Source organism: Drosophila miranda (genome assembly GCF_003369915.1).
Source record: "Drosophila miranda strain MSH22 chromosome Y unlocalized genomic scaffold, D.miranda_PacBio2.1 Contig_Y1_pilon, whole genome shotgun sequence".
Lineage (NCBI taxonomy): Eukaryota > Metazoa > Arthropoda > Insecta > Diptera > Drosophilidae > Drosophila > Drosophila miranda.
Window position 1 is genome coordinate 2,574,582 of NW_022881603.1, and position 13,594 is coordinate 2,588,175.

Here is a 13,594-nt window from a genome sequence, read left to right on the forward strand (position 1 = left end):
AGTTGATTATATACAATCGAATGATAAGCAATTTTCTTTTGATAATGTTAATATTTTAAATCCCCTTATAACATTAGGTAATACGGTCTTACCATTAACAACATTATTTTTAATCATTTTGATATTGATAATGTTATTTTACTTCGGATATAAACTAACCAAATTTGTACTTATTAAATCAATAAGAATACCGTCAGAAGAAATAGTGGAAAGCAGCATTCAAATACTGTCAGAAGAAATTAGAGCTCTATCAGAACTTCAAAATGTATCGGGACGAAACATTTAAGAATGGGGGGAGCGTACCCAATTCTATTGACCTCTTATACGAGTTGTAAACAATCTTTGGCTTTCCAAAACGAAAACAATTTCAATCTTGGGCCTCCGCCTAATTGATTTCTAAGATGTACAATCTCAATGGCTCCCGCCACAATCCCAATCTTTGACACTCACCTAAATGGAAAACCAATGTTTGCCCACACCCGGCTTCTCATAAACAATCTCACACCCGGCTTTCTGCAGATCCTGCACTTTAGGCATTTTACAGTTATCTCTTTGGATGACGAAATCCAATACTCGGGATGGCGAAATCAATTGAAATGTTTATAGAAAAACTATTCCCGAAAGGGATCGACGATGCAAAGATCAAAAAGTTCAAGTCAGTCTTGATCCAGAAGCGACACCGAAAAGTCGAGCTAAAAACTAAGATCGCGCAAACCCTTTGTCCGGAATCCTTTGTGACCCTCAACTTAAATCTATATCTGTAAACTTAGAAGTTAAATAAAAACTTTTTAAAAACGCAATCCGCTACCGCAGTTATTTAACTTGAATACATACATATGTACATATGTACTCTAATTTGTATCTGCAAGAGACCTATTATATTTTCTATGTGGTAGGCATTGTACGTAAACTGGAGATTGTATTGCGCTAGCCATGTAGTGACGACACTGATTTTAACCCGTACCCGTAGTTTATTGACGGCTTGTTTGTTTCGTGTTTGATTCTTCCTGTGAGCTTTATTGAGGAGACTTTCCTTATGGCAAGCTAGTCCGATAGAGATTTTTTCCATTTCCTTTTTTTTATGTTAGTACATATGTATATGTAGTTAGTTGTATGTATGCATTTCGGCTCGATCATTAACTCATTAATCATGGTTGGCTTAAGCCTATAATGACAACGGAGGTATATACGTATAGCATGAATATCTCTAGGTTACCCGATTTAGTTAAGTTTATGCAAAGTGCTTAGTGATTTTCTTTGAAGTTAAAAGTAGAGTACAGTGTTTTGTTTTTGTTTTTTTGAGATTGTCAAATCGAATCACAAGTTAAAATTTTGAATTTTCTTTTGCTAGAGTATATTACTTGCATTTATAATAAATATGTATATATGTATTGTAAATTGCGCCTTTTGTCATGTATTAAATAGAGAACGACGCGTCTGTGCTCATAAGTGGTTTATTCAGAACTGAAGAGATGACATGTGTACATATGTACTTACATACGAATAGGAGAGACGAGAGATAACAGAGGCTCTCGCTGTTCATGTACATTATGTTAATTAGCGTTGCCAGACAGATCATATTATGGTTACACTTCAAATTTCAACACTTTTGCTTAAGCATAATATTTTGTGATTACAATGTATTAATCAATTAATCCAAGCGATTTTACAAATCTATAATGCTTTTGCTTACATAAACTTTTGGTTAATACATCGGCAACGTTTTTCTGTGTGGATACATATTCAAGTTTTATCTCTTTACTTTCTACTTTGTCTCTAACAAAATGATATTTTAAATCTATATGCTTTGTGCGTTTATGGTGAATAGGATTTTTCGCAATATGATGCGCACTGAGGTTGTCACCATAGATAGTCATTGGCCCTTGATTTGAGTATCCAATCTCTTGCAACAGACCTTGTAGATATACTGCTTCTCTAGCGGCTGTTGATAGCGCCACATACTCTGCTTCGGTGCTGCTCATGGCGACGACGCTTTGCTTGGCTGATGTCCACGAAAACGCACTACCAGCTAGGAAGAAAACGTATCCGGAATATGATTTTCGGTCCAGCTTGTCATTTGCCCAATCAGCATCGGCGAACCCTTTTACTGGCTCTCCAGACTTTTGGTAGATGATGCTCATATTCATTGTGCCTCGTAAATAGCGCAACACATGCTTAGCTGCAGTTTCGTGCTCCACATGAGGGTCTTGGTTTCGCTGTGATAGTTTGCTCACAGCATGAAGAATGTCGGGCCGGCTCAAAACTGCTAAGTACATGAGCGAACCAATTAGCGATTGATAATATGTCTTATTTACCTTTACACATTCTTCATCTTTACAACCAACGTGAAAACCTGGGTCAAGTGGTGTTGCGACTGGACGGCAATCCTGCATACCGAAAGTATTCAAAACGCTTTCAATATACCTCTTCTGGCATAACTTGAGGGCGCCTTGTTTGCCTTCTCGATGAATTTCCATGCCTAGGAAAAAGTTGAGCTGACCTCCATCTTTCATCTCAAATACGGATGCGATATTTTGCTTGATCGCGCTGAGGTCCATCTCTTTTGGACAGATGATTATCAGGTCGTCGACGTAAACTGCTATATAACTGACGCCTTGTTGATGCTGTTTGACGTATAGACATGGCTCGTGTTGACTTTTTTTAATGTGTCGTTCAATGTGTCATTCCAGACACGTCCAGACTGCTTCAGCCCATAGATAGCCTTTTGAAGTTTGAGTACCTTGTGGGGGTTCTGCTCATCTATAAAGCCTACGGGTTGCTTCATATAGACGACTTCTTGGAGTTTACCGTTGAGATACGCGTTAGAGATATCCACCTGATGCATGTGTAGCTGCTTTTCTGCAGCAATCGCAAATAGCATTCGGATTGTCTCAACGTATCACTGGAGAATATGTCTTCCAGTAGTTTACGCCAAACTGCTGGCCACATCCTTGTGCCACAAGTCTCGACTTAAACCTTTCAATGTCACCGTTTTGGTTGCGTTTGATTCTGAAAACCCATTTTGAACCTATAGCCTTTTTTCCGGGCGGAAGATTGACAGGAGTCCATGTATTATTTGACACGAGTGCATCGAATTCCTTTCGCATAGATTTTTTCCATTCTTCTGCATCGTGGCTTTGCAACGCCTCTGCAACGGTCCGTGGAGTCTCAATGTCATCGGAGCAGCTAAGATTGTTGAGGAAATTGTACTGCTTCTTTGGTCTGCCAGGTTGACCAGTACGAATGATTTTTGGCCTTCCTGGGCCACGTATTTGTGGGATGTCTTCTTCATCTGAGCTGCGGCTCTGTTCTGGATCGCTTGCACTTACGAAGTACACCTCCTCATCATCATCGCTGTTGTCAATGTTGCTAATCGTTTCGTCTTCAGGCTCAACAACAGTTTGTACCTGCACAGGTTCTTCGTTTGACTCAAAGCGTATGATGATTTTTGCAAGATCCTCAGTCTGATCTCCATTTTCGTAAATATCATTTACTTCCTTGACGAACTCACCCTCCACAATTTTGACGTCTCGGCGTTCCACTATCATTCGCTTTTCTTGGTCATATAAACGATATGCTTTTGCTGCAAAAGAGTAGCCAACAAAAATGTACTCCTTTCCTTTTGCAACGAATTTGCCTTTTTTGGTTTTTTCCAGTGCAAATGCGCGTGAACCAAATATTTTCAGATGGTTTACCGACGGCTTGCGCTTGTTCCAAGCCTCGAAGGGGGTGCATCCATTTAACGCTCTGGTCGGACATCTATTTCTCAAATATACTGCAGTTTGAACGGCTTCAGCCCACAAAAATTCTTTTAAATTTGCATGAATTAACATACTCCTAGGCATTTCAAGGATTGTACGATTTGCGCGCTCAGCAACGCCGTTTTGCTGAGGTGTGTAAGGCACCGTTAGTTCTCTTTTTATTCCGCACGCATTTAAAAAATTTGTAAATTCATCGTTTATGTACTCAGTACCTTTATCGCTTCGCAAGGCTTTGATTGTTTTTTCGGTTTGGCACTCAACATAACTTTTATACATTTTAAATTTCTCAAAAACTTCATTTTTGGCGCGCATAAAATATACGTGAATTTTTCGCGAGTAATCGTCTATAAATGTAACAAAATAACGGTTTCCAGCCAGAGATTTAACATTCATAGGTCCGCATACGTCGGTATGGATCAATTCGAGTACACTTTTCGTAACACGTTCTGCCTTTTGTGGGAACGGCAATGCACATATTTTAGCCTTATTGCATGTGTCGCAATTTGTGTTTACGGATACGTTTTTAATTTTCATCCCGATTACACGTTCTTTCTCACAAAGATTCTTTAAATTTTGAAAATTTAAATGCCATTATCGGATATCAAATGCACTGCATCAGTGGTTTTTTCCACTCCATACACGTACAAATTGTTTTCTTGTACCGCTCGCAACATTATATGTCCATGTTTATTTCGCACTAAAGCTTCTGAATTTCCGAATGTAGTGACATTCCCGAACTCGGCTGCTTTGCTCACCGACAAAAAATTCATTTTTAAATCCGGCACATACAACACGTTTCGCAATTCTATATTTGTTTCATTTGATTTAATTTTTACAGTTCCAATACCTAGGGACTCAATATACTTTTCTGCAACCAACATAATGGTTGTGTTTTTCTTATTAAAGGTTTCAAACAAATTTTTATTACAACACATATGCGATGTTGCCCCACTGTCGATACACCAAGAATTTTTTCGCTGCTTAACAACGCAGCTGTGCATTAAACAGTTTGATTTTTCATCCCTTACGCACTCTTTCGTATTATCTTTGTTGCTTTTACACTCGGATGCGCGGTGCCCGCTTTGTTTACATTTGTAGAATTTTCCTCGAAACTCGCGATGCTCGTTGGATTTCTGGCCGTCTCGTTTGCTGTCTTTTCGACTGGCGCCGTAATTCTTCGAACGCGCACCGTTTCTTTGAGTCTGTGTGTGTGCGTACACTGCCTGTACAGCAAGCTCACGATCGTCTCTTTCGTCTTTACGTGCTCCTTCTTCAAGTATTTTTATACCCGATGTTGGGGTATATTAGATTTGTGCTAAAGGTGGATGTGTGTAACGTCCAGAAGGAATCGTTTCCGACCCCATAAAGTATATGTATATATTCTTGATCAGCATCAATAGCCGAGTCGATTGAGCCATGTCTGTCTGTCCGTCTGTCCGTCCGTCCGTCTGTCCGTCTGTCCTTCCCTATTAGCGCCTAGTGCTCAAAGACTATAAGAGCTAGAGCAACGATGTTTTGGATCCAGACTTCTGTGATATGTCACTGCTACAAAAATATTTCAAAACTTCGCCCCGCCCACTTCCGCCCCCACAAAGAACGAAAATCTGTGGCATCCACAATTTTAAAGATACGAGAAAACCAAAAACGCAAAATCGTAGAGAATGACCATATCTTTTAGACTGCAGAACTTGAATAAGATCGTATTATTATTATAGCCAGCATCAAGAAAACAATTTAATTTTCTCTCGCCCTGTCTCTCTCTAACACACACGTAGCATGGCTATGCTACTAGCTTTGCTTAGAGTAAAACATTAGCGCCTAGATCTCAGAGACTATAAAAGCTAGAGCAACCAAATTTGGTATCCACACTCCTAATATATCGGACCGAGACGAGTTTGTTTCAAAATTTCGCCACACCCCCTTCCGCCCCCGCAAAGGATGAAAATCTGGGGATATTCAAAAATCTCAGAGACTATTATGGCTAGAGTAACCAAATTTGGTATCCGCACTCCTGTCTCACTTTAAAACGTATATCTCAAAATTTCGCCTCACCCCCTTCCGCCCCCACAAAGAACGAAAATCTGTTGCATCCACAATATTGAGGATACGAGAAAACTAAAAACGCAGAATCATAGATAATGATCATATCTATCAGATTGCTGAATCTGGATCAGATAAGATCATTTTTATAGCCAAAAGGAACAAATCAATTTGCACTGGCTACGCAGCCCCCGACGTCACGATCAGACTGATTTTCTGTCTCTCTCGCACGCACTCTTTGTCGTGTCGTTCAAATTAGCGGCGTCTGCCGGAGTGGCTCTCTCTCCTACTGACTTAGTATCGGGTATAACTGTAGAGTTGCGGTGTCCGCTGCAACTCACAACGTTCCCCCTCGGTACTTTTACCGTTTCGAACGACGGCAGACTGTCGCGTGTTTCTATCGCCACGACGAAATTTTCCCAACCGCTGAGCAAGCTCGACAACAACATTATTACTTTTAGCTCGTCTTGAATGTCGATATTTAGCTCGGCTAACTTTTCAGTAATTTCCACGAAAGAATTTACATATTGTACCACGTTATCACCGTTTTGCATATTTTGCCGAAAAAGTTTTTGGTATAACTGTACCTTTCGCACTGGTCCCACTGACACATGTACATCGCGTAATTTTTGCCACGTCTGCTTCGATGTTGTGCACGACTTTATGTGCATCAACGGCGTTGCTTTTACATTTAATATAATACATGCCAACGCCTTTTGATCAGCCTTGTCCCACTGTGCCAAGTGTTCCTGTGTTCCTGCTGCTTCCTCCTGTGGCCTTTCGGTTTTACCACTTACATATGTCCACAAATCCGTTGTGATCAATACACTACGCATGGACATAGACCACACATCGTAATTGTCTTCCCCCAATTTTTCAATTTGCAGAGACACACTCATTTTGTTTTAATTGCTACACGCCACTTTCTAACTGGTGCACGATTTATTTGCAATTGCATCAAACAAAATATTAACTTCCAGTTCTACCACGGTTTTTTCATTGTCTTTAATACACGCCCGATCTTTCGGTGATCTGGGCCCATAACCTATTGTTAATTGCGCCTTTTGTCATGTATTAAATAGAGAACGACGCGTCTGTGCTCATAAGTGGTTTATTCAGAACTGAAGAGATGTGTACATATGTACTTACATACGAATAGGAGAGATGAGAGATAACAGAGGCTCTCGCTGTTCATGTACATTATGTTAATTAGCGTTGCCAGACAGATCATATTATGGTTACACTTCAAATTTCAACAATATGTATATTGTATATAGCTTATAGTATACAGTATATAGTATATCGGTAATATTGAAGGTGCACAACAACAACAACATTGTTTATTGTTGCCAAAAGTATACATTGATACATTTCCATCCTTTGACACAGATGGCTTTCTTTTCCCTATACAAACTAGAATCTAGGTTCTACGAATCAATTTGGTTGTATATATGTATGTATGTATATATACTATACATATACGCTAGAAGATTTGCTGAATGCCTCCTCCTCACAGGTTTGCCATGGGTGGCACATTGTGTAGATAAAGTAATTAAGGGCTTTAACTCTTTTTATCTTACAAACTGGTCACATACTCACGTTAAATTGGTGTTGCGTTGCATGTAAATCAATTCGAAATCGATACAAATCTTCAGTTAACAAGCCCTTTCCGTATCAATCGGCTCGCTATACTCAGATTATGTTCTATATATAAAAGTTTCATTGAAAATTCGTTTTCTGTTGTTGTTTTTTTTTTTCTGGGGGAGAAACCACAGGATACTGCTGATGTCTTGGATTATAGTTGTTTATGCAAAAAAAGAAGGACAAATATTTTATAATACATATACACGACATATAGCCAATGCATCATGGTCAAAGTTCTGGTTACAATACGTATAGGATTTGTGGTAGGTTAAGTGTTATATCGTTGTATGAGAGACCTTTACTTGGGAGAGGAGTTGGAGTTTTTACGGCTACTACGATTCTAGAATGAACTACGATGTCTTACCAGAAGATCAACCCGCCCATGATATCTGATATGAGCTGGATTACCAGATATCATATCGGGAGCTGTTCAATTCAAAGTAATTACTTTAAATATATATTTATGTACATGTGAACCGATTCTTGTGGTCTTTCACATACTATATTACTAATTTTTACAGCTAGTAAGGTCCCTCTCCAGTGTTAATTATTTTATTGCACTTTCACATGCATGTATTCATTTTTCTTTGGCTAATTTAACGCAAAATAAACTCTGAATTATGTACAAAATAAAACAATTAAGTGTTGTGTAAATAAATATTAATAAATGTATGGGTATTTTATTTGCGACTCACGCTAAATAGGGCGTATGGTATCGAGAATTACTGAATGAAAACGAAAGTCCGAAATTACAAATTAGATAACTTATCCCCTAGGCTTAAATGTTAATAACTAGCTTCAACTAGACTGTGTAATAGTTGTAGTTTAAGGGTTCTAAAAAAATAAATTCCATGCTCTGTTGTAGTATGTTTATACAAAATACTTTGCGTAGGATATAGATAGAGATATAGATGTATGTACGTAGAAAAGTTGGTAGGAAATTATGCAGTTTTAGTGCTGTTGGTTTTGACGTCGTCTCCTCTAAATGTTTATTATCACACTCGTCCATTGTTTGTTTTGTATTAACAATGTATGTATGTACGTATATTCTTCTCTCGGCCTCCGCTGGGACTCCGGATTCCATTGCCCCGAATGTCAAATTTGTGGTTTTGTTTCGTTTCGTTTCGTTTTGTACTAAAGCAAAAAGTTTGTGGGTTGGTTGGGGTTTCAGTTCATTTGAAAGTTTAGATAGTCCATAGTTGGGTCATAAATACTCTACTTAGCCTAGGCTAATTCGAATGCGAATGCAAACAGAAGTTTTGCAAGCGGCTGTTCTCGAGACCGCGGTTCTGGGCAGCAACAGCTAAGCTCGTATCTGTGCAGCTAATTGCAGATTGCTGGTTGATTAACACTTAACACACACATTTGGTTAGACACTTAAGTACTCTCTCTACTGGCTAATACGATCTGCTATATCTGGGCTATATTATATCTGCTATTTGCTTATAGCTTCCTGGTGGGCTCCACCTTCTGCGACATGGCCGTGAGCACTCGCTGGTTGTCGATGACCCGAAAGCTGCTGATGTAGGAGCGCACCTCGCCCTCGCTCTTGGGTGACGGCGGCTCCAGTCCTGCCACAAATTGGTTAATTTTAATTAAAATCACGAATCGTCGGAGGCTGGCTGACAATCAATCTTACCCAAACTTCTGGAGCGACAGAAGCGTATGGTGCGCATCGTTTGGGCCATCATGTGCATCTTCTCAAAGTTCACGAGTCCGTCCAGGCTGGTCTTGTTTCCCTCGTGGGCGAAGGTCATGTCTTTAAGCAGCAGCGGCATGAACGGTATCAGGGGCGGCTGCAGCTTGCCCACAAACACGCGATAAGCCCGATGGTTGCGGCTGGGGTCGATGAGGGCCTCGAACTCCTTAAAGATTTTCCTTAACTTTGACGGTATCTTCTCCCAGGTTTGGTGCAGCCGCGACACGGCCATGTTCGAAAGGCCCATCACCACAGCAAAGAAGGCGTTGAGATTCTGGTATTCCTTGCAACTGTAGAGAGGGGAAGCTAAGCAGTTAATCTGTCGCAACTTTTTAGAGGGAGGGGGCGTCACTTACTAGGCTGCCAGCTTAATGAACTTCCGGACCAGACCCACGCGCTTGCTCAGGCTGGGCGTGGACACGAGCTCGGTGACAATCCAGTACTGAACCTCGTTGAAGCGACGCAGAAAGACATCCAAGTTGGCCGTGATCTGCGGCAGGAGAAAGAGCAGAAGAAAACAGACAACAATCAGACAAAAACCAGCAGACAAATGATCAAATTCCTCACGGAATTCCTCCTCTTTTCCTGAAAGTTTTCCTTCTACACGTATAGTTTTTGGGACATCTTAAATTACTTCGAGTGGGACCAACTTCTGGCCAACTCAATTTGCAAAACAGATGACAAATGGCAACAGTTTTGTGGCCACTCTCTGGGAGGCTAATTACCCAAACGAGACATTTCACACTTTTGGGCACTCCTGCACTCCTGCACTCCTTCCTCCACTACTCGCTTCACTCACCTTGCCGAAGTGATGGCGTCCAAAGGTGTGATAGAGCAATTCATATTCATGCACGGCATAGAACAGATCCCACTCGAAGAGGGTGATATGATAGGCGAGCTCCTTGGTGCTCAGTATTTCCAAATCGATGTCTACACCCTCTGTGGGGCACTCCTGCTCCTGCAGCTGTGTCTGGAAAAGAAAGGAGCAACCAATATAGAAGTCTGGACTGACATTGGCTGCGCTGCTTGCAGTAGGCTTACCAAGGCATCCAGATGATCCTTGACGGAGACAAACAGACGGCCGTTGAGCGAGAGGCCTGTGGGTATACTGACGTCGTTATCCTTAAACACGGAGCGCTCTCCGTTCGACCTGACTTCGACGAGGCACAGGTCCTCGGGTCCACGATTCAGCTGCAGCTTTTCAGCGGCACAGGCCTTGATGAGCTCCGCCGTGGTGTGCATGGGAAAGCGCAGGGTGCAGTAAGTGTGGTCGGCGCAGTATACCCGGAATATGACTGCACAACGAAAATGGAGAAACGATCCATTTGCATACGAGTATCTCCCATAGAGGGCTATCCAAACACTTACTGTCGTCGTCCGGCCGTATCACCGTCTTTGAGGGCGTTGCATTGCCACTGAACAGACAAATGGGTTGGCCATTCGGTGGCAACTTCCATTTCTGTCCGGCATTCTGATTGCGATCCTCCTGGTAGCGAGCCATCTGGGTAAGCACATTGTGCACTATGCTGGTCTCCTCGTTGAGATCGGGATCGGCCTCCACCTCGGCGGCCAGGTCCTCGATGAAATCACACACACTGGGCTCCTCGAAGGCCGCATGCCGCACGGCCATGACCCACTTCTGCATGAACTGGATGACGCGCTTCTTAAAGTTGACTATATACTCACGATCCTCCGGTGTCTGGGCGTCCTCATGGGTATTGCAATGGAAGGTACACAGCGGTTAAGGCGAGAAACCAATTTCGTTGGAGACTCAGATTTGGAATTGGATTTGGAGTCCTGAATCTGTCTGCCTGCTTACACCATTCAACAAGGTTGCCGTTGCCGTTTCCCCCATTGTTCCCCTTGTTCCCGATCAAGTTGCTTAGTTCGGGCCGAGGCTCCTGCTTATTAAACACATCACGTATTCCAATGCAGATTGTGGGATTAGTTTCAGGCATAATTGGCTTCAGTACTCTCTACCAGACACCCGACCCGCCGAACAAAAACCCATTCCATCTTAGGCAAACATTTCTGAAAGCCATCAATTGCGGCTTTTGTTTCGACTGAAGCTCCACTGTTGGACTCCGCCCCGGACGGAAGTGTTTTGCTTGTTAGCATTTGTGCCACACTCTACGTAACAGCCCACTCCTGCACCACCACCCCCTTGGACTGGGCGTCGGAACTGTGTGGTCTGGATCGGGGTCATGTGTGGCTTGCGTGCTGCCAACACTTAAACTGTCGCCGTGGAGCTGTTCCGTTGCCCACCCAAGGAGAACGTGACTCTCGGGCCGTACTCCTGAATCCAACACTGAACTTTTGGCGTTTTTAAAGTGCCAGGGACTGAGCGGAGGCCTTTAGTGTGGTAAAAGAGGCTTTAAAATGGTTTGACCCCCAGTGTCCAAAAGAGCTGTGGGACGTGGCTGGCATGGCAAAGGCCAACACAGACTAAAGACTACAGACCGATGGCTGATGGAAATGTAGGGCGAAATTCATGAGTAGTCAAGATTGTTGCTTTGGAAAAGGATATTAATTGGCCAGTTCATCAACCAGCTGCACCACGGGCATGAATACAATGTGGGTGAGCAGAAAGTCGTCCAGGAAGGGATCATACCACCAACGGACTGACCCAGCCGGGTCTCCAGTAAGTGCTCCAGCATCTTGGCCGGTGTGCCCGACATGACCGTGTATCTGCGGTGCAGAGGGGGAGAAAGAGACAGAAACATCAAATTGAATCTATCGACTTGCTCTGACTTTCAATTAAATTTGAGCGGACACTAAAAATTGATTAGCCACTCACTTGAATGCCGAATGCTGTCCACGTTGCTTGGCCACACGCTCCAGCACTAAAACATCCTTGCCGTGCTCCTGCAACCTCAATGTATTGGCCTCCACATCGCGCAGTATCCGGTTGAAATGCTCCTTGTCCACGCGCAGCAAATGGCAGTTGTTCTCCTTGAGTACAATGGTAGCAGCTCTGTCGGAAGAGAAATCCGGACAAATATTCAGAAAATTCGGAAAATTCACAATTCGGAAAAACTTTCAGCTTGTGGAAGAAACTTTTTAATGGATAATATTTCGCAATATCTGTATGAATTTTCGTTAATAACGAAATAAAATACTACTATTATATTCGACCATAGCTGATGGAAAAGTCGCTGCATGCGAAAATGTAGACATTAATTTTATTTTTAAAAGTATTTTAAATTGCATTTCAGCGGCAGAATATTTGCAGAATCCACCGATTTGCATTTGCGGCGGTCAGACAGTCAGACGGTCAGAAAGTCAGACGGATTATTCCCAAAAGAAGCTACAGCTTCTGGCATACAGAATAATAATAATAATACCATCATATTTGCCTGGAATAAATAACCAGCTTAAATGAGTTATCCCCGGGATTCAATTATTTTTCCCACGAATATAATGGAACTGAACGGGGCTCGCCTTTGACAAAACTAAACTCTTTCCTGTGCTCCCCAAGTTTGGAGAACGGCTTACAAATTGCCCCTGGGCTTGGGCTAATATTTTGTTTCAATTTTCAATTGTTTGCTCTAAATGCCACACAATGCCTCTTGTTATCAGTCGTCGTCTTGCCTCTTGCACCACCCAAGCGGCCAGGCGACTCATGTTACCATTGTGGGGCCTTGGCCATTGTCCGCTATGTGGCATTGTCAACGCAGAGAAAACACAATGCGCACGGAATGCATGAGTAGGAAACCACAGACTGTAGTACAGAGTATAGAGAGAACTTTCAGCCACTATCTCGAGTTTAAATTGGGAACAGATATTGGCCAACTAGGAGTTATGAAAAGATGCAAACGGACACGCTGACGATGAGGAGTTTGACGATTATGAATGATAAGCTTTTATACCAGATCTGTCCTCTCGAACTCACTCTTACCTGGGTGCGTCGTTAATCAAGGCCAGCTTTCCAAAATCATCGCCCGTCTTCAGGGTAGCCACAGTTCCCTTGCCGTGTATCACAACATCCACAGACCCTTTCAGGAGGATGTACCAGGAGCGTCCTTCGTCGCCTTGATTGAATACTGTTGTTGTAGTCGTTGTTGTTTTTTATTTTTGTTGCGATGGGTTAAGCGTGTTAAGGGATAAAAGTCTTTATTAGTACTTATAATTTTTGCTTTAGGGGCTTTATGCGAGAGGGGGTGGTCCTTTTTATTGAGACATAGTTAGTTGGAATTGAATTAAAAAGTTTCCAAAAACTTTGCTTTTTGGCTTCGAAAGTCTCTAGAGTTTTGAATGCTGTGGCTGTGGGGCAATACTCACATATTGTGCCCGCCTGGGCATGAGCCTCGAACACGAATATCGATGAGAGCTCCCGCTTGATGCTGGTCGAGAGATGGGAGAGAGCGGCAATGTGGACAAGCTCCTCGAATACCAGCTCCAGTTCCTCCGATGTCCGTTCGTGAGAGCTGCGAGTCAATGATTGAATATG

General features: G+C 42.3%; 1 pseudogene; it reads right to left on the reverse strand.

Annotated features, from left to right (window-relative positions):
- Positions 1-8,090: 8,090 nt before the first annotated feature.
- Positions 8,091-13,594, reverse strand: part of LOC117185773 — a 111,344-nt pseudogene continuing 105,840 nt past the window's right edge.